The 22,254-nt window shown below is 41.6% G+C and overlaps 1 long non-coding RNA gene across 6 annotated transcripts in view; it reads right to left on the reverse strand.

The window, feature by feature from the left end:
* The window catches only part of LOC148145281 (uncharacterized), a 53,340-nt gene extending 36,282 nt beyond the window's left edge, over nucleotides 1-17,058 (reverse strand). For 3 of the 6 annotated variants that reach the window (XR_015761374.1, XR_015761376.1, XR_015761372.1), the window contains exons 1-4: nucleotides 16,777-17,048; nucleotides 16,373-16,589; nucleotides 2,144-2,177; nucleotides 1,939-2,006 (exon numbers count right to left, since the gene is read on the reverse strand). This is a non-coding gene — a long non-coding RNA (uncharacterized LOC148145281). Of the gene's footprint in view, nucleotides 1-1,044; nucleotides 1,162-1,938; nucleotides 2,007-2,143; nucleotides 2,178-10,100; nucleotides 10,235-10,787; nucleotides 10,886-16,372; nucleotides 16,590-16,776 lie in introns of all 6 variants that reach the window. The other 3 variants (XR_015761375.1, XR_015761378.1, XR_015761377.1) reach the window with 3 other exon arrangements.
* Between the last annotated feature and the right edge of the window lie 5,196 nt (nucleotides 17,059-22,254).

Raw genomic sequence — 22,254 nt, forward strand, 5'->3', positions numbered from 1 at the left:
CCTTTCCAAATACATGTACATCCTGTCCCTCAGGATTCCCTCCGACAACTTGCGCATCACAGAGGTCAGGCTCAGCGATGTAAGTACGAGGTGTGGTGCATAGAATATTCAACTTTTCTATAGTTTAAGGATTTGGATCATCAGGCAAAAATGAAAAGAATTTGGACTTCTTGTCTGGAAAGGTGATTAGGAATGGAATCAAGGTTTGCAGAGAAAGGGCAGGAAAGTGAATGTGAGGAATGTTGGAACAACCATGATCCTTTTGAATAGAGACAAAAAAACTGAAAATGCTGGAATCCAAGGTAGACAAGCAGGAGGCTGCCAGAACATAGCAAGCCAGACAGCATCAGGAGGTGGAGAAGTCAACGTTTCGGGTGTAAGCCTTCTTCAGAATGGTTGACTTCTCCACCTCCTGATGCTGCCTGGCTTGCTGTGTTCTTCCAGCTTCCTGCATGATGCTACTGAATGGCAGAGCATTCAAGGGGCTGAATTGCCTACTCCTGTTGCTATGCTGTTGTCTTCTGGATTTAAATTTAGACTTAGATTTTATTGTCATTTGCACTCAATTACAGGAATACAGGAATACAGTGAAAAGTGTATAAAGTCGTTATTTTCTGGCACCATCTTTGTATACAAAAGACAGGATTAAAAACAGAAGCAGAAATAAAAGAAAAGGAAACATCCAGATCCCCACTCTCCCAATAGGGAACCTTGAATAATAATTTTAACCTGTTAGAGTAGTGACAGGAAAACAAGTTACAGCAACCTTAGGATAGATGTCATGCAATTCTTCTTTTAAAAAAGTTATCCACAGAGAGTATAGATTTATAGACAGAACAGTGGAGGACAATAATGTTAGAACTGATTAAGAAACAGTTAGTTGCCACAGCAAAGGGTGGGATCATTCTCAACGGATAAATAGATGTATTATCACAGTGGGATTTTGCCATCTTCATCTTTCAAGCAAGATTGCACTCAGATTAAGTCGGGGTAATGCAAGCCAGGCACGAAGCATGATAGCTAAATGTCTACAAACTATCTTACCTCTGATGGTACAGAATTGGGAATGTTTTTTATGTCTGCCTTCCAGCTTCAGTAACATTCTCCGACAAAATATGTCATGTACAATTTCAGAAGTTTGGTACCAACCATATCTGTGACCTGGATGCAATATTGGCATCATTATTATATAAATAGATTAAGTAAGTGATTGGAGTTAATGTTATCCATGAATTTATGGAAAAGATTTTGTGCTAGACTAATACAAATAGTTACCATAAACAGTCACTCACAAAAAGATAATATTGGACTTTAGTAAATGGAAACAAATGTTAGTTCATAAAACATTTCAGATTTAAATATCCTCACCATATTAATTAATACTAATTTCCTAAAGCTGAAAAAATTGAGGTTCTCTTTTAATTATATAATGCTATTCAATGGTACTATTTGCATAGTGATTTGATTAGAAACACTTGATTTATAACGGTCGATCTTTGGGTGAAAAACCTCAGTTAAATAAAAAGGATATCTCGGTGTCAAATATTTCAAAAGGCATTTTTCAAAGGGCCAATGAATAGCAAGTGCAAAGATTCAACTAATTTGTTGCTGGGGAATTCTGCATAACCAAAACTTAAAGGAAGGCTAAAAAATTAATATTACTGTTGAGGCTGTACCAAAACCAATGTTGCATGTATGTCTCTGCTTTTTATTGAAAAATCCATGTGTTAGAAGCCATTGTTGAAAAAGAGACCACCGCCCAAATATTTTTCTTTCAATATCTTGTAATAGGTTCCATCCCACTCTTCCACCCTGTTGAATAGATACCTTTTCCTAACATACTTTATGTGAGGATGAAGGGTGTGCTTGTTGGTTAAATATGCACTATAAAACCAAATGTATTAAGCTTGGTGATTCCGATCTGCATGCCCATCTTACTTGGAAGTGAAGGACAGGTCCATGATTATTCATGTTGTTGGGTCATTGGGTCATAGGGCATGGTCACACTGTTGGAGAACATAGAAATGGAAGCCAGGTTAATTCCCACGATAAGTTAGGGAAATTATTAAATTTGGCATTCTTGTAAACTTCCTACGAGATAGCAGACAATTGCCAACAGAAATGGCTCAAAGAATGTTCTCACCTCTGCAAAGAAAAGCTGAGAAACCAGTGCAAACCTAAACAGGAGAAGGAAAAAGTGTATTTTAAAATTTCGTCACATAGCAAAAGGAATCACGGAACTTAAAACATAACTTAGTGATTGCATTTTACAGGGAGCATCAGAAGGGGAAACATAAATGAATCAACATATAGAACAGAAATTCTCTGATATGTACATTTCTAAGTCAACACTGTGGTCCTGGAACAGCACAGCAGGTCAGGCACCATCCAAGGAGCAGGAAAGTCGAGGCTTCGGGCATAAACCCTTCATCAGGAATGAGGATTGTGTGCCGGGGGCTGAGAGATAAATGGAAGGGGGTAGGGATGGGGGGAATGGTAGCTAGGAATGCAATAGGTAGTGAAGGTGGGGGAGAAGGTGATAGGTCGGAGAGGAGGGTGGAACGGATAGATGGGAAAAACGATGGGGAGGTCAAGAGGGTGGTGCCGAGTTGGAACCCTGGGACTGGGAACAGGTGGGGGAGGGAAAATGAGGAAACTCGTGAAATCCACATTAATCTCGTGTGGTTGCAGGGTCCCAAGGCTGAAGATGAGGCGTTCTTCCTCCAGGCGTCAGGTGGTTAGAATTTGGTGATGGAGGAGGCCCAGGACCTGCACGTCCTTGATAGAGTGGGAGGGGAGTTAAAGTGTTCAGCCACAGGGTGGTGATGTTGTTTGATGCAGGTGTCCCAGAGATGTTCTCTGAATGATCCACAAGGTGGCACCCTTGTCTCTCCGATGTAGAGAAGACTACATCAGGTGCAACAAATGCAGTAGACAACATTAATGGAAGTACAGGTAAATTTCTGTCAGATGTGGAAGGATCCTTTGGGACCTTAGCTGGAGGCAAGAGGGGAGGTGTGAGCACAGGTTTTGCACTTCCTGCGGTGGCAGGGGAAGGTGCCGGGAGTAGGGTGGGGAATTTGGATCTGACAAGAGTGTCGCAGAGGCAATGATCTCTCCGAAACGCAGAAAGAGGTGGGGAGGGAAATCTATCCCTAGTGGTGGGGTTTGTTTGTAGGTGTCGGAGGTGATGAAAGATGATGTGATGTATATGGGGGTTGGTAGGTTGGAAGTTGAGGACCGGGGGGGTGGGCGGGGGGGGGGTTCTATCTTTGTTGCATTGTGAGGGTTGGGGTTTAAGGGGGGAGTTGCAGGAAGTGGAGGAGATACGCTGGAGGGTATTGTCGACCATGTATACATATCTAAGTCAGGAAAACTACCATTTAAACCATAGGAATATGCACGGACTTCATGTGCACTACAATAATAAGATTGAATGCTAATTTTAAATAGTATCAATCAATATTTACTTTGGTAGCCACATTATCAAGTTCTAGAATATCTTCTATGCTTTGACTGCCCTTTCTAAAGCTGAATAAAGTCAATTTAAAAGTTAAAAGTTATTCTTGGCAATGTTCCTACTGGAGCTGTGGAACTAAGCTAAGGCTAATTATTTTGTACAACATGCAGTTAAATATTAAAGTAAGTTGGACAATAGCCATTTATTTTCAGAATCAGGGTTCAAAATTAGCCCAGAAAAATCGAACAGATGTCGCTTTCTCTGCTAGACTCTCAGGGTTCTATATAAAAGTGTCTGGGCACTGTCATTTTAGTGATGAGCAGCACAAATAGCTGTTCCAACCTATCCTAAGTGGATGACAATCTAACTTCAAAGTTTAATAAAGTGGCTGCTTGGGGAAAGATCACACTGGTAAAGCTACCAGAGTCTTTACCAGACCATAGGGCTGCAATCCCATTGCAGAGAAGCAGCTAATGATGGTGGTTTAACCTGAGCATCACCAAAAGCCAGGTGAAGAGAGAGGTTGAGAAGGAGAATCCTTCACGCTAACCGCAGCAATCATAGGAATTGAATCATGTTGGTATGACTCTGCATCGCAGCCAGCCAACTGAGCTACCTGACCTTTGGTGTAGCACAATGTACCAGAGAAAAGTGCAGGAGCTTTACATTGTTTGAAGCAAAGTACTTATATACATCATTGCTTGATGCCTGACACTGATTCATGCCACAATGTCACATGTTCTATTCGCCACTACTAACTAATAATTTACAGCTGCAAGTTTTTTTTAAATGTTAATAACTGTGTTGTAAAGCAAGCAGTGGTATTTGTCCATTGCAGATAATACTGATGATAACATTATTCTGCCTTTCTTTATGTGCTGTCCAAAGCTCTTGGAAAAGGCACTGGCATAAAGAATGAGACTGCACAGAGAAGTAGAGTCACACACCTTTCTTTAATTCAGTCTTGGGATGTGGGCATCAGTGGTGAGGCAAGATTGCCCAGGGGACTGATTAAAGCCAACTCTGTGTGTCTGGAGTCATATGTGGGCCAGACCAGGTAAGGATGGCAGTGTCATTCTCTAACGAACTTTAGTGAACCAGTTGGGTTTTTTGAACTATCAACATTGGTTTTATGGCCATCAATAGACTCTTAATTCTATATTTTTATTGAATTTAAATTTCACCATTTCCCATGGTAGGATTCAAATCTGGGTCTCTGGTTTAATAATCTAGTAATAATACCCCGACTGCAATCATTAGAATGGGGGAATACATGGTAGCTTAAAGCTTTCACAGACGGAAACATACTAAATTATTGTTTTAGTTGCACATTAAATCTGGAGTATTGTGGAACAATGGCACTGGGCTAGGGGAGGTGATGGTCTAGTGGTATTATCACTGAACTGTTAATCCAGAGACCCAGGTCATGTCTGCGAACCTGGGTTTGAATCCAGTAAATGGTGGAGCCTAAATTCAATAAAAAATCTGGAATTAATCGTCTAACAATGACCATGAATCCGTTGTTGGAAAAACTCACCTGGTTCACTAATGTCCTTCGGGGAAGGAAATCTGCCATCCTTACCTGGTCTGACCTACATGTGAGTCGGGGCCCACAGTAATGTGGTTGACCTTTAACTGTCCTCTGGCCAATAAATGCTGGCCTAGCCAGTGACATCCTCATCCCATGAATGAATTTTAAAAATTTAATTGAAGAAAAGGTATAACCCCATGCTAAAAGAACTTGAAACCTTTGTTGTGACCACAAATGACTGGGGAGCTGATTCACCTTGTTATAGTGAAAGGCATGGAAGAGTGCACACAGTTCTTGTGGTGAAGCAGATAGCAGCCCTAACTCTGAGAAAGGAGCTATACGTTTGAATCTCATTTTGGGACTCAGTACAGAAGTGGACATTTAAGAAGACCAATGACTAAAATAGAAGGAGCATGAAATATTGTGGTGGTGAGAAACAGATTCTGAACATCTAGAGGTGAGAAAGGGTCATCACACAAACAGATTCTGCAACTTGTATTGTTAATGGTGGTGCATGACAGCTCACTCAGGAAGTCACAGTTGCTGTGGTAACACACATTGTAGTCCAGCGCTAACAGAGGTTCCAACATTCATTACATTAAATGAACTTTTGGAACATTGAATCAGGAGTAGGCCATTCTGCCCTTCAAGCCTGTTCCGCATTCAGTGAGATCATTGATGATCTGTGGCTTAACTCTATATACCTGTCTTTGGTCCATATCACTTAATATCTTTGCTTAACAAATAAAATCTATCTCAGATATAGCATACATTGCCATTTGTGGAAGAGAGTTACAAACACTTATCCTTGATATGTCAAAGTGCTTCCTAACATCCTTCCTGAATAGTCTGACCCTTACTCTCAGACTACATCCCCAGGTCTACAGTCCCAAACCCATGGAAATAGTTTATCTTTGTGTATTTTAATATTTTAGTATTTAATCTAGTTGTCTGCACAGTCTGTTCTGACACAACACGATAGTTCTGTTACTGTGAGATCCCGATTTATAAGAAAATCGCACAATGGCAGCACCATTTAATCCAATGGTTTCAGAATCGTTATAGCCAGTACATGTAAGGAAAGTTCATGTTCTACAAATAATGGTCTAATTTCTTCCATCATGTCATAGCCAATTTGCATTGAAGAAATGTGCATTTTAGCAGAACTGACTGTATTACAAATGCACTTTCCTTATCCATGATGTTCTCATATGGGGCTTAAAATCAGAGCTTTTGACTCAGAGGCTGGATGGTACTGCTGCAGCATGAGACCTCCCATGCTTATACTAGAGTGTACCTTTTAGTGCCAAGACTTCCAGTGTGCAGGTCACGTATGGAATTTAAATCTGCTATACAGAATGGGTGGCATGGTGGCTCAGTGGTTAGCACTATTACCTCACAGCACCAGGGTCTCAGGTTTGATTCTAGCCGTGGGCGACTGTCTGTGAGGAGTGTGCACATTCTTCCTGTGTCTGCATGGGTTTCCTCCCACAGTCCAAAGATGTGCAGGTCAGGTGAATTGGCCATGTTAAATTGCCCATAGTGTTAGGTGCATCATTGAAAAGGAAATGGGTCTGGGTGGGTTACTTTTCGGCGGGTCAGTGTGGACTTGTTGAGCTGAAGGACCTGTTTCTACACTGTAGGGAATCCTCTAATCTATCCGTCCTAGAGTGGGAAGCATTTCCAACAATGCATTGTTTCTGTTCTTAAACTAGTATCTTTACGACAGCTGCAATTCAAAACACAGTATATCTTAAAGAAATATGACAGGGCATCAGGCTAGCTTGTAATTTCTATTAAATACAGTAGAAGAACTGACAACCTATCAGCTCTATAACATAAATTATGGAAAATATAACTTTTAATTATTTGGAATTGGGTGGCATAGTAGCACTGCTGCCTCACAGCAACAGGGATCTGGGTTCAGTCCTACCCTCAGACACCCATCTGTTTGGAATTTGCACTTTCCCCCTATGTCTGCGCGCGTTTCCTCTTGGTACTCGCAGAATCCAAAGATGTGCAGGTTAAGTGGACTGGCCATGCTAAATTGCCCATAGTGCCCAGGGATGTGCAGGCAAGGTAGGCAAGCTGAGTTAAACATAGGATAGGGTTGGGGGTTGGGTCTGAGTGGGATGCTCATCAGGTTGGTATGGACTCAATGGGCCTAATGGCCTGCTTCCACACTGTAGGGATTCGATGATTCTAACTAATAAAACAGAATGGCTGATTTAAGTACACAATTGTTTTTAATGAGAGCTGAATAGGCTTATTTGAAAGCAGAACTTCTGATTAATTCAGTAACCAAACTTTTTGGTGTTGGAATACAAATTAATTTTTTTAAAGTTGTGGTCAGTTCAAGTACAGTTATTCATTTCCAAAGTGAAAACTGTAGGAGACTAACAGGCCAGAATTTACTGGAGCCATCATCTAATTGTACCTGCTATTCATTAGAATTGTTCTTGCCCATTTCACACCGAGAGCCTTTGCACTGCATGTATCTGTAAGAGATAGATAGCGCCCTCTGCAGAGTAACTGAAGTCTCTGAGCAAACAACTGATAATTCCCAAACCAATTAGATTGAGGATTGAATTGTGTGTAACCTGTTTCCGGATGTGTAATTTAAAACAGTCAATATCCATGTCAAGTCAGGTACAGAGAAAGAGAAAAACAGAAGAACAAAATGTTAACAAATTATATTTTGAAACTTTGTCCTAAATGTGCAACCCCTTATTTTGAGATGGTGTCCTCCTGTCTTTAACTCTGCCACAAGGGAAAACAACCTTTCCACATCTACACAGTCAAGTCCCTCAGAATCTTGTATATTTTAACAAGATTGCCTCTCAGTCTTCTACATTTCTGCAAGTACAGATTAATCCTAGCCACCTCTCCTCAAAAGGCAGTCCCTCCATTCCTGGCTCAGTGAACATTCCCTGGATTGCCTCCAATGCCATATATCTTTCCTTAGATAAGGGGAGGGGTGTGTCATCTAGAATGAGAGGCTGGATCTGCAACTCATTCTGTGAATTTCCAATCCATGTTGTCCTCCATCTTCATGCAAATCTCAATTGTATGATAAAAGCTGCCATCACCCACAGTATGCAGAGAAAGTGTTTTTTTTGACAGAGGGGACTCTAGTTGTCTGAGAAGCCCAGCAAAGGGCAATAGTATTAACTAGACACCTACACAGTACAGGTGAAAGACACCAGTGATCACAAAATACTGTATGTGTACCTCATGCATTGATCTACAAAAAATTTATGAGAAGTCAACTAAATTGACTCAAACCACTGCTCCTGACCTCATGAGTCAACATTACAAATCAATTCTACTCATGACCGTGAGGCACAAGCAATGCCTTAAAAATTGGAAATGTTCAGTCTTGTTGCGAAAGTAGCAATCACCTTCCAATTTCCCATTGCTCAAACAAGAGAAGATGCTCACATCATACCTTGGACTGTAAATGTTCACACTGTTATCTGTTATGCAATGCTGCCTTTCCTGATATCTGTGGAGGTATGGGTAGGAGAAATGTTTATACTTATTGCTGCCATATGTACAACCTGATACTGAATGTTACGCCAGAAGGTTTGAGCAGTATACATGTGAATCAGCATCAATGTGCCATGCCCTTGTGGAGGGATCCCCTGGCTTCCTTGTCAGTGGCCTCCATGCCCCAGTTTCGAAGCAAGCTGTTCGAATATTACCTGTGTGTTGCAACTGCCGAATGGTCACATCATTAAGGAGTTGCTTTGTTTCTAATATCGTTCATACAGACTCATTGGAGTTGTCTCCAGTAGATCATGGCGCAGAAAGTGTGGTCATTGCTGTGTCAGTTTTGCAAACAGCTAATACACAATCCCAGAACCAGCATCAAAGAGCAGCACGGTGGCACAGTGGTTAGCACTGCTGCCTCACAGCGCCAGAGACCTGGGTTCAAATCCCGCCTCAGGCAACTGTCTGTGTGGAGTTTGCACATTCTCTCTGTGTCTGTATAGGTTTCCTCCCAGTCTAAAGATGTGCAGGTTAGGTGAATTGGCCATGCTAAATGCCCATGGTGTTAGGTGAAGGGGTAAATGTAGGGGAATGGGTCTGGGTGGGTTGCTCTTTGGAGGGTTGGTGTGGACTTGTTGGGCCGAAGGGCCTGTTTCCACACCGTAAGTAATCTAATCTAAGAAAAACCTCCAACTGAGGAGGACTCATCCCATTCTGTAAGGCTCATGATGCAGGAGAGGCACAATTGCTCAATTTCCATGGAATGTCATTCTGGTGAGAGAGGGTGAGTGGTGCTGTAGTTTGTCCATGAGCAGATGTCAGAACAGCACATCATGCTGCCTTGTGTATCTGCAGTGTGACACTTCCTTCCCCGGGGGCCCAAGGATGGCCCCTCTGCAGCATGTTTCCACCTTTGCAGCAGTACATAGAGTCAGAGGTATTGCTTGAACCTCAGAACATCTGCTTTGAACTACTGGAGGATCCACTAAGATTATGGCGTGGGCAATCAGGGTCTGTGGGAGCCACAGCATCGAGTTGTGTAAGAAAATGAGGACAGTCTTCAGGCAAAGCAACAACTTCAGAATCCTATCACAGAGCAGCTTCAGCCAAAGCAATGAGAACAGGATGTCTTTGTGAATCTCGTCCAATGGAACCTGAGTTGTGTGGAGACATCTTTCACTGATTGCAAATATTTTGATGCTGCGAAGGCCAGCCAGACATAATTTTAACTTCAAGTGCAACCTAATGTTTTCACCTTTCCATGAATTTGATGCAATTTCATAAAAATTAAAGCTAGATTAGGTGGAAGCCTTCACAATATATTATGCTCCCTCATTCAGAACTGAAGCTTCTTTCTAATATTGGAATATGCTCCAATGTCAATGGAAATGATAATTATTACTCAGTCAGATTTAGAACATCTGCCAAGGATGGCTAGGGGAGGTGATGGTCTAGTGATATTATTGCTGGACTGTTAATCCAGAGTCCTGGGCTGCCAGATACACATCTCACAATAGTAGATAGTAGAAAGTTTGTGAAGGTTTGTAACTCAGATTGAGGTTTAGGGTGTAGGTTTGCTCGCTGAGCTGTAGGTTTGATATCCAGACGTTTCATTACCTGGCTAGGTAACATCATCAGTGGCGACCTCCAAGTGAAGCGAAACTGTTGTCTCCTGCTTTCTATTTATATCTTTCTCCTGGATGGGGTTCCTGGGGTTTGTGGTGATGTCATTTCCTGTTCTGCCACAAACACTATGTAGGACAAACAGGAAGAAAGTTAGCCACCAGGATACACGAACACCAGCTAGTCACAAAAAGACACTCTCTCCCTCATAGCCCTACACACGGATGAAAAAAAACACTATTTCGACTGGGACAACACATCTATCCTGGGACAGGCTAAGCAAAGACATTCCAGAGAATTCCTAGAGGCCTGGCACTCCAACCACAACGCTATAAACAAACACATAGATCTAGATGCCATCTATTAACCCCTCAGAAAATGAACAGGAAATGACATCACCACAAACCCCAGGAACCCCATCCAGGAGAAAGATATAAATAGAAAACAGGAGACAACAGCTTCGTTTCACTTGGAGGTCACCACTGATGATGTTACCTAGCCAGGTAATGAAACGTCTGGATATCAAACCTATAGCTCAGCGAGCAAACCTACACCCTAAAGTAGATAGTGGATTTTGAATCAATAAAAATCTGGAATCAAGTCTAATGGCCACGAGCTAATGTTTGAGAAAATCCATCTGGTTCACTAATGTCCTTTAGGGAATGAAACTGCCAATCTTACCTGGTCTGGTCTACATGTGACCCACAACAACATGATTGCTCTTAACTGCCCTCTGGGCAATTAGGTACAGGCAATAAATGGTCAATGATGCCTTCATCCTGTGAATGAACAATAAAGAAAACCTCTGTACTTCATTTTTGTAGTTGCACCTTAAGTGGCATTTGCTTACACAACTGATGATGAAAAGTGAACATAGATTTTTAACTGCAATAATGTATTTATAATCATGTGTCACCCATGCCGCATAAGGACATAAGGACAACTTCTTCCTTGATTCTTTCCCTCCCACTATATCTAGGCATAGTCCTGCTGCCCTTAGCTGATGTAGATGGACTAATGCAGCCTAAAGGAGAGAGAATAGAGACCCTTGAAGATCAGCAAGGCTCTCTATGTGTGGAACCGTAGGAGACTGGTGCGATACTAAATGAGTATTTCATGTCTGTATTTACTGTGGAGAATGACTTGGATGCTAGAGAACTTGGAGGAATAAATAGTGATATCTTGAAAAGTGTCCATATTACAGAAGAGGAGGTGCTGGACTTCTTAAAACTCAAAAAAGTGGATAAATCCCAGGGCCTGATCAGGTATATCCCAGAGCTTTGTGGGAAGTTAGGGAAGACATTGCTGGGCTGTTTGCTGGGATATTTGTATTATCGACAGCCATGGATGAGGAGCCGGAAGACTGGAGTTTGGCTAATTTAAGAAAGGTGGCAAGGAAAAGTTAGGAACTATAGACCAGTAAGCCAGATGTCAGTGGTTTTGAGAGGGGATTCTGAGAGACAGGATTTACATGTATTTGGAAAGGCAAGGATTTATAAGGGATAATTAACACGACTTTGTGCATGGGAAATCATGTCTCACTATCTTGATTGGGTTTTTTGGAGTGACAAAGAAGATTGATGAAGGCAAAGCAGTGGATGTTGTCTATATAGACTTCAGCAAGGTTCCAACAAGTTTCAACGTGGTAGACTGCTTAGCAAGATCAGATCACATGGGATCCGGGAGAGCTAAATATTTGGATACAAAATTAGGTTTAAGGTAGGAGACAGATGATAGAAGGTTGTTTTTTGGACTGGAGGCCTGTGACCAGTGGTGTGACACATGATTGGAGCTGGGCCCACTGCTTTTTGTCATTTATATAAATGATTTGGATGTGAATATAGGAGGAATGACTAGTAAGTTTGCAGATGACAACAAAATGAATGGTGAAGTAGACAGAGAGGAAGGTTACCTCAGAACACAATGGGATCGTGATCAGATGGGCCAGTGGGCTGAAGAGAGGCAGATAGAGTTTAATTTAGATAAACGTGAGGTGATGCATTTGGAAAGGCAAATCAGGGCAGGACTTATACACTGAACAATACTGTCCTGGGGAGAGTTGATGAACAAAGAGACCTTGGGGTGCAGGTTCATTGTTCCCTGAAGGTGGAGTCACAGGTAGACAGGGTAGTGAAGAAGGCATTTGGTACACTTGCCTTTATTGGTCGGTGCTTGGTGTGTAGGAGTTGGGATGTCATGTGTCTCTTGTACAGGCCACTTTATAATACTGCAATAATTTGGGTTTCCCTGTTATAGGAAAGATGTTGTTAAACTTGAAGTCGTTCAGTAAAGATTTACAAACTATGTTGCCAGGGTTGGAGGGTTTGAGCTACATAGAGTGGTTGAATATGTTGGGGCTGTTTTCCCTGGAGCTGAGGGGTGATCTTATAGCGGTTTAAAAAAATCATGAGGGGTATGGATTGGGTGAATAGCCAATGTCTTTTTCTCAGGGTAGGATAGCCTAAAACTAGAGGGCATAGGGTTAAGATGAGAGAGGAAAGATTTAAAAGTGACCTAAGAGGCAACTTTTTCATGCAGAGGATGGTGCATGTATGGAATGAATTGCCAGGCAAAGTGGTGGAGGCTGGTACAATTTAAACATTTAAAAAGTATCTCGGTGGGTGCATGTATCTGAATGGTTTAGAGGGTTTTGGGCCAATTGCTGGTAAGTGGGACTAGATTAAATTAAGATAGCTGGTCAGCATGGATGAGCTGGGTGGAAAGATCTGTTTCGGTACAAGTTTATGACTCAATGACTCTATTAAAGATGCAGTGCGTTGTTTTTGAAACAGCTACTACTAATTCAGGGTAACACGTTAAGAAATTGGCTTGTAATCATTTTCATCTGAGGAAGAATTAAGTGACAAAAACACTTAGAAAAAGAAACTTACTACAAAACATTTTCAGCTTTAAGACCCAGTAAGGTAAAGTTGCCATAGCCCTAGAGAACGGCTCTCATGGTAGAGAGGGACGGCTGACCATGTTTTAACCTGAAGATCACCACACCTCAGGTTGAGAAGGTGGGACCTTCCTGGTAACCACATTTGGTACAGGAATTGAACTTCTGCTGTCGGTATCACTCTACATTGCAAGGCAACTGAGCTACCAGCCCCTTCTTAAGATCAATTAAACAGGCGGCACAGTGGCACAGTGGTTAGCACTGCTGCCTCACAGCACTAGAGACCCAGGTTCAATTCCTGAGTCAGGTGACTCTCTGTGTGGAGTTTGCACATTCTCCCCATGTCTGTGTGGGTTTCGTCTGGGTGCTCCGATTTCCTCCCACAATCCAAAAATGTGCAGGTTAGGTGAATTAGCCATGTCAAATTACCCATAGTGTTAGGTGAAGGGGTAAATGTAGAGAAATGAGTCTGGGTGGGTTGCGCTTCGGCAGGTTGCTGTGGACTTGTTGGGCCGATGGGCCTGTTTCCATGCTGTAAGTAATCTAATTTAAAAGGAGTAAAATCCCCTTCATAAGTCATTCAGTTTAATTTGCACTGATTTCTATGATCCATGCATTACTTCATCATTCTTAAACTAACACATCATAATGTTTTATCCTCAATATTTAATGTAATTAACAGTTGTGGAGGTGCCAGTGCTGAACTGGGATGCACAAGGTCATAAGTTACACACCAGGTTAAAGTCCAACAAGATTATTGGAAGGTAAACTTCACTGGACAAAGGAGCAGTGCTCCAAAAGCTTTTGATTTCAAATAAACCTGTTGGGCTATAACCTGGCATTGTGTGACTTTTGACTTTCATTGACAGAAACTCACTCTGAATTGATAATTCAGGCTAATATTAATTAGATACTGCATTCAGGCATAATGCTGAAGTCACAGAAAGTATATTTGGGAACTTGGTTTGACACCATCTCCGTACTGTAACATTACACCAGTTCAGCTTCTCACTGCTCAGAGTATAGTTACAGCTACTGTCATAAAAGATTTTGGAAACCTCTCAGGATGCTCCACAATTGCACCTGTAAAACCACAAAATTTCCCTCTTGAACGTTTCGCGATAAAAGAAGTGTTAGTAGCCAGCAAAATTCCCTTTCATGTAAGTATGCTTTCAAGCATTTGGATGTCACGCCACAGGACAACATATAAGAACCACATAATCCCCCTGCTAGGAGGAGGACAGCAGTGAAGCTTAGGCTTACAAAATCTGTTTTGGCATATCATCTTTTATAAGTATCTGCAATCTATGTAAATCTATGTGCTTTTCCATATCTGTTTCCTAGTTAGTCCTTCCAAACTTTGTCCAGTTATTATAAATGATGCTATAATTAATGTTAAATTGTTACTTATTGGAAGATCAGCACAGAAGGAGGCCTCATCATGTTTGTGCTGATTTTCTAATAAGTATGCATCATGCCATTCCATGTGAACCTGTATATTCTTTATTTTTAGACAATAATTCAATTATCTCTTGTGTGTCACAATTGAACCATACCCCAGACAGTGCATTCCAGATCCTCGTCATTTAATAAAAACATTTCTTGTCCTCTGCTTGTTTTTCAATTAATTTCAATCCGTTTCATCTCATTCTTGATCCTTCCTCTAAATAATCTGACCAAGCCCTTGACGCTTTTGGAAACTTTCATCCTGTCAGAGAATTCTCTGCTCCAAAGAAAATATTCCCAATTTCTCCCATCCATCTAAGTTGCCGAAATTTCTCATCCCTGGAACCATTCTCATGAATTGATCCCAAAGTGGGGTGCCCAGAACTGGAAGCGTTACTCCTAGCAGGAAGCTCTGATTCTCCTTCTTAGTCTTCAGTTCCAATATTAGATGCTGAATTCCATAGGTCATTGCATCATTATATCTTTATTTGATTGATAGTTTACGCAAGTGGCAAAATTTGGCAAATGCAGTATAAAGTGGGAAAATGCACATTTGTTCATTTTGGAAGGGAGAACAAAAGAGCAGAGAATAACTACAGAAAACTGCAAAACCAGGGACTTGGGGGTTCCATAAGCATAAAACACAGAAAGCTAACACACAGATGTAGCAGGTACTCAGCAAGGCTAATAGAATATTGGTCCTTATTTTAGGAGGGTTGGAGTATAAAAGTAGGGACGTCTTATTGCAACTATACAAGGTGTTGGTGAGACCACATCTGGAGTGCAGTGAGCTGTTTTGGTCCCCTAATTTAAGTAAAGATATCATTTAATTGAAGGCAGTCCAGATAAGATTCACTAGAATGATCTTTGGTATGGAAGATTGTCTTATGAGCAAAGGCTAAGCAGGGTAGGACACGACACATTGGAATTTAGAAGCATGACAGGTGATCTCTTTGGAACATATTTGGTTCTTAAGGGGCTTGACAGGGTAACTGCTGAGAGGATGTTCACCCTCCATGGAGCAGCTACGACCAGAGTGGCATAGTCTCAGAATAAAGGGATGCCAGTTTAAGGCTGCGACAAGGACAAATTACGTCTCATAGACGATTGAGAGTTTTTGGAATTCTTTGCCACAGAGAGCTGTGGGGGAGGGGGGTGGGCGTAGGGGGGAGAGTCCTTGCATGTATATTAAGGCTGAGATCTTGATCAGTAGACAAATTAAAGGTTATAGAGAAAGGACAAAAAAGTGGATCTGAGGTCTGTCTGATTAGCCATGATCTTGCTGAATGGCAGAGCAGGCTCGAAGGGCCAAATAGCCTACTCCTGTTCCTACTTCTTTTGGTCTTACATCTCTAAGATGCAATGGAGATAATGTTGGTTATGATTTAAAGGAGTAAGAGTAAGTTGCTGATGCTTGTGGATGAGTTCTTTATACAGTCAATTAGCATTTCGTACTATTATAATCAAAGTGCTAACCCTTCAGTCAGAGTTATGATACAACAACACTGTAAAGGTATTTGGCAATATCATCAACAATGAATTTCAGCCTGAAATTTCAAAGCATTTCCATGCATGAAGAAGCAGCCAATGCACATTCTAAAAGTGACTGATATATTATAGCTACAAAACCTGCTCCCTCATCAGACTTCCTCATCAGAATTATTAAAGAGTTTCAACAGAAATGGTTCATAATTTTCTGAACAATATGACTGACAGAAGCTTTGCATTTGGGACAGTGTGGATATTCTCACCATTTAGTCCAAACAGAGCTTGAAAACATCTCTTTTGAAGGCATTAGATATATAGACAGATTCAATTGTTTGCATTAAGTATTTGCATTGCTACTCAGTATTTTGGAACTGAAGTAGTCTATTTTATCATTGGAAATGTAAACAAGCAGTAGTTGGAGTATATTACAGACCTTATTCCTTTGACGTTGATTTTCAAAGTGCACTGACCCACTGTATCCTTTCCATCATTTTGCTGCCTCTGAATAGCATTTCTTCTTCCAGTGATCAGTTGTTGTAGAATTCCCTTTCTCGATGTAGCCTTCTCTAGCATCTGGCTGTTTTGTTTCAGCTGCTCAATCTCCTCGTGTTTCTTAGCAGCTATTTGTCAACTGTTAATCACTGCAATCCCTATTCAAGCCAAATAAGAGAGAAGCTTTATTAGAGCCGTAACAGAAAGTCCCTGAAATGTTCTGTCAAAAATATTAATGCCAATGCAAAGTGCTGATTAGTAATTTTAATTGCCAGCACTGTTTTAGCCAATACCACCTCCTCCCCTCAAAAAAAAATCCTTCTTAACGTACTGATTAAAGCTCACCAATAAATAGTTTCCTCTGTCAGAGAGCAGTTCATGCGACTCTTCGTAATGTAAGGTGATTTTGCTTCAGACTTGTAATTAAACAGAGGCTAGCAGATGGAGCGTCTGAACTATAGCCATTGGATTAAAAAATCTTTTAAAATCATGAGAGATTAGCCAGAACGGTTTGTACTATTGAATGATTTAGCATCAACATCTCAGAAAAAACATTGAAGTACCTCAGCTGGCTCTCTGTTCCTCAGTGGCTGTGTTGCTGTTTCCCAGTTGGTGTTTCAATATTCATCAATCTGTTGAGTCAAGATCTCAAGTATCTCAAGTGCCAACTAATCTCCTCCTTTTTGCATATCCAGCAAATTAATCCTTCTCTGGATGGTAATAAATAGGTTTGGATTATCAGCAAAAGCTACCACATGTCATATTTGTACTGAATACTATTAATAGCATGTTAAATATCTGCTAATTCAATTAGTTACTATATCTGTCAAAGACACTCCGACAGGCAGGTGTCCAATTTCCAATGTAGAAATCAAAAAAAAACTTTCAGTAGCCAAGTCATCTTGGTTGAACATATAAATTAAAAAAGCAGAAATACACTAGATATGTGCGTCATATCTTGCATACAGTACAAATGAAATTAATATTTGAATGATAGATTCTTTCAGCGAGTTGTAAATTTAGTGGTGAAATCATTTCTTGAATCCTGAAGTGCATTACCTTCCTGGGAAAGGTAACAAAATGTTTTAGGGATGTCTCAAATTATTTCAGTTTAAATGAACTTTGAACTCCTTGTAGAGGATTAAGGATACACTGCCTTTATAGTGCTCCTATCCTCCCATGCTACCCTGATTGTCCCACTTGTCAAATTCACAAGGGCTTGCCACTACCTAGATGTCCCATATCAGACCATTCTCCATGGTGGCAGCACTATCCTGGAAGCTGCACCTGGTCAAGCATAGACAGTCCAGAGTTGTCCTTCACCATCAATGTAATGGCACAGCAGCTACAAAAAAATCGCTTCACGTGGTACAGTGGTGGCATGGCTGACACTTACTTTCATGCACAATTATACATTCCTATTCCAATCATCATTAAAGTGCCAGACCACACAACTCACTGGTCTAGAGAGACATCTCATCTTAATACCCTCAATCGGTCACTGCTACTCGTTCCCCAATGCCCATTGTAGCCTAGGATTTTATCATTGCTCACCATGGAGCCTTTGTGTACAGGGAAGTTTTCAAATGATGTTAAAAATTAGCTCTTAATTACAGAAATGAAAGGCAAGTAGAAATCAAACAGAAATTGCCCTTCTCTCCCAAAGTACAAAGAAATTGTTTCAATTTTGAGAAACATACTTTGTAACCAATGAGTGATCACAGCATTCAGCTCACATCTAATATCAATTAAGCCCTGAAACAAATGAAAGCAGAAATTGCTGAAGAAATGCAGCAGGTCTGACAGCATTTGAGGAGAGAAAACAACTGTTGTGTCTCCACAGATGCTGCCAGACTGCTGAGTTTCCAATAATTTCTGTTTCTGTCTGTCTCAGATTTCCAGCATCCAGTTAATTAAGTCATTCGATTCCTATCTAGTTTGTAGCAATCAAAACAGCTATGCTTTGTCATGCACAATGTGATGAGCCCCTACTCAATGTCCTCACCCCTTTCTTGGAATACTTTTCCCACCCTCCCAGTTCCTCTGCATCCATCCCATCCCATCATCACCTGCTCCAATTGTGCAGAGCACAGCATGCTAGGATTGTGCAGCGCGGTCTTTCTGAAGTATACTGCAGGGATCCCCAAATCAGTCCAATTAGCGGAACCTCATCTTCAGCAGACCAGTCCTCTGCTCTATCAGGGTCATGGTTCAAAAATGGGCTGCACTGTAACTGTGCTCAGCCTCTATCATGGTATTGCATAATGGAATCATCAGTCTTTGTCACAGTCGGTAGCCCTTGTTTGCCAACAGCCAACTTTGTAAAGCATCTGGTCTGTTCCCTAATACTATCTTTTGAGTTGTGTTACTACAGTTTGGTGATACCCACCATCCTGCTGCATAGTCCTCCTGTCAAAGCCATAGTGGCAGCAACTGCTGATTGATTCTGCCTCCCACAGCATCAAATGTCTTTCTGTGCAGTGCACACTCCTACTCTTAACAGGTCAAATTTCTTCTTTCTCTTTCACTTGTCTCCTCAGTATCCCAGACTGTTGCCCACAATCCCCAGAATGGATACCTTTCACGTTTCGATTCCTACAGTACTTTCTGATGCCCCTGCCATTCCCATGAGATCCAGGACTGAATGTAGCCCACGCCTCACACTGTTCCAAGATGGACTGGCTGACCATGACCAGAAGAAAGTAAGGAATGCAGCTGCTGGAGAGTCAGAATCGAAAAGTGTGATGCTGGAAAAGCACAGTGGGTCAGGCAGCATCTTAAGAGCAAGAGAGTCGATATTTAGGGCATAAGCCCTTCATTAGAAATGTGGAGGGGGAGGGGGGCTGAGAGATAAATAGGGAGGTGGGAGTGGGGTTGGGAGAAGGTAGGTGGGAAGGCGATAGGTGGATGCAGGTGGCGGGGTGATTGTGATAGATTGGTGGGGAGGGTGAAGCAGATAAGTGGGAAGGAAGATGGAGAGGTAGGACAGGTCAAGAGGGCAGTGCCAAGTTAGAGAGTTGGATCTGGGATGAGGTTGGGGGAGGGGAGATTTGAAAACGAGTGAAGTGGATGTTGATGCCGTGTGGTTGTAGGATTCCGAGACGAAAGATGAGGCATTTTTCCTCCAATCATCGGTTGGCTAGGATTTAGTGGTGGAGGAGGCCCAGGACTTGTATGTCCTTGGGCAGTGGGAGGGGGAGCTGAAGTGGTTGGCCACAGGATGGTGCGATTGTTTGGTGTTTGCGTCCCAGAGGTGTTCCCTGAAGAGTTGGCATTCTGTCTCTCAATGTAGACCACATCGAGAGCAATGGACACAATTGATGAGGTGGGTGAATGTGCAAGGAAATCTCTGCTGGATGTGAAAAGATCCTTTGGGATCTTGGATGGAAGTGAACATCCCAAGAGGATTATGGACCACACCTAAGCCACAGGACTGTGAGCAGAAACAGCCCTTGGATAATTGACAGCAGAATCCCCCTACCCTTGCTTGAACAGATTACTAATCCTCTTCAGTTTTGAGGCATAGGTATTTCGTTAAGTGTAACAAAAACAGAAATTGCTGGAAAAGCTCTGCAGGTCTGGCAACATCTGTGGAGAGAAATCAGAGTTCATATTTTGGTTCCAGTGATCTTTCATCTGAACAGTTAAATGAAAATGTGTGTTTTCACAGGTACAGCTGGTACATGCTGTAAGTGTAAGATGGATGTAGCTATACAGTAACCTGTCCGCTGCCTTGACAGATGCATGCCTTCCTAATGAAGGGCTTTTGCCCAAAACATCGATTTTCCTGCTCCTTGGATGCTGCCTGACCTGCTGCGCTTTTCCAGCAACACATTTTCAGCACACATCACTAGTTGCCTGGGATTGCACTCAGCAGCAAGTTAAGCTGGACTGTAGGCACCATTGTGTAGGAAATGCAAGGCAAGGCAAAGATCATGTGGGCATCCAGGTAGGCACTAAGTGAGTGAATGGTAAGGGATTGTGTAAGGTGCCTTGTGATGCAGTCTGATCCAATTCATGAGCTGCAACCCAGTGCCTGCATGCAGAATGTCCTTACAGCAGCCTGCCAATGATAGTGGCCGGAGAGGTCCATAGTGCAGTATATTACAGTACAAGCATGCTGTAAGTGATGTGCCATCATAATGACCAACTACTGGCATGTGAGAAATGCCGGGGTCTGTGGACATGGAGTTCATGCCGTTGCTGCTGATAAGGTGTGACCTGAGACATTAGTGCCTCGTGTCCATGAGGAGCAAACACAAGTTGGATGCATCAGGTCCTCGCTCTGACTTTCATATTGGGAATTCTTGGCATCAATATCTATCCTCCAGGTAATAGAATGACAACTTGCATATGGGTGAGGCAATATTTAGTGCTCATGCGAGTGATAATGAGCAATAATCTCCATTATGAGACAATTTGCTGCTCCCTAATGCGAATCTTGTCTTAACGTCTGGAACTCAGTTGGAAATTGTGACTTGTTGTTCCCAATATTTAGGAAGGGCTTATTCAACTTCTCATGTGATTCTCCCTGAGTTTTTGCCGTAGCCCCATAGTGTTCAGGAACTTAAAATTTTGATTGTGCGCAATATACTTCTTAATAATGACCTAATGGTGACGACTATTAAAACCTCTGCTTAAATCTTGTAAAAATTATGTTTTTCTTCTTAATAATCTTTATTTCCAGCATTATTTGGTAATACATTTAAAGTAATGATTAGTATTTGTTACAACCTCTATGCCTGTTCAATTCTGATGAATTCCTCTGTTTTTAACCTAATACACATTTAACCCACATAAACCTAAACTGATTTAAATTCTGCTATCAGTATGGAAATTACAGCAATCATTCACCATCAATCCACTGCTTGCTGACTTACCTAGATTCATTTGCAATGACCCACTTAGAAAATTCTTACCTTTGATTTCAAATCTTTCCAAGTTTCCATGGAGACTCTAAAGTTAGAGAAGGATGACATCAATGTAATGAGACAAACATTGCCCACAGTAAATTGTGTGAGGTTGTCAATGAGTACAGTGAATAGAATGTCAATAGAAGACTTTCACATGATACAGAAGCTTTTTCTACACCAAAGCAGTAATAAATCCTGCTTGCCAAAATAAAAAATGCATTGACACCTAAAACAGTAAGAAACAATTAAAAAAAACTTACATTCAGCACAAAACAAGAAGGTTGTGGTTGAAAGCCAATCATTTCAGTCCCAGCACATCTCTAATGAAGCAGCTAAGGTGGTTGGGATTAGGACTTTACTCTGAGGAATTGGGCTCTTGTTGCACATTGATAGTGTCCCAACCTCTGGCCATGAGATGTAGGTTCAAGTCCAGAGGTGTGCAAGAGGAGACAAGTAATATTTGCGCTACACAGGTGCCAGGCAATAACCATCTTCAACAAAAGATAATCTAACATTTATCCTTAACATTCAATGGCATTCCCATCACTGCACCCTTCGATAGCAATATTCTGAGATGTAGCATTGAGCAGAAATTGAATTTGATCAGCCATATGAATCATGATCTCCTGATGAAGGGTTTTTGCCCAAAACATCGATTCTCCTGCTCCTTGGATGCTGCCTGACCTCTGCGCTTTTCCAGCACCATACTCTCGACTCTGATCTCCAGCATCTGCCATCCTCATTTTCTCCATATAAATAATATAACATAGCTTCATTTGTTCAGAGACTTGGAATTCTGTGGCAAGTAACTCACCACCTGACTTCAAAAGCCTGTCCAGTATGCACACAGTCCAAGTCAGGATTGTGATGTGACTCATCCTGTCTGGATGAGTGCAGAACCAACAATACT

This window comes from Chiloscyllium plagiosum, unplaced genomic scaffold (assembly GCF_037043375.1).
Source record: "Chiloscyllium plagiosum isolate Xiang-an unplaced genomic scaffold, Cpla_swu_hap1 HiC_scaffold_25, whole genome shotgun sequence".
Taxonomy (NCBI): domain Eukaryota; kingdom Metazoa; phylum Chordata; class Chondrichthyes; order Orectolobiformes; family Hemiscylliidae; genus Chiloscyllium; species Chiloscyllium plagiosum.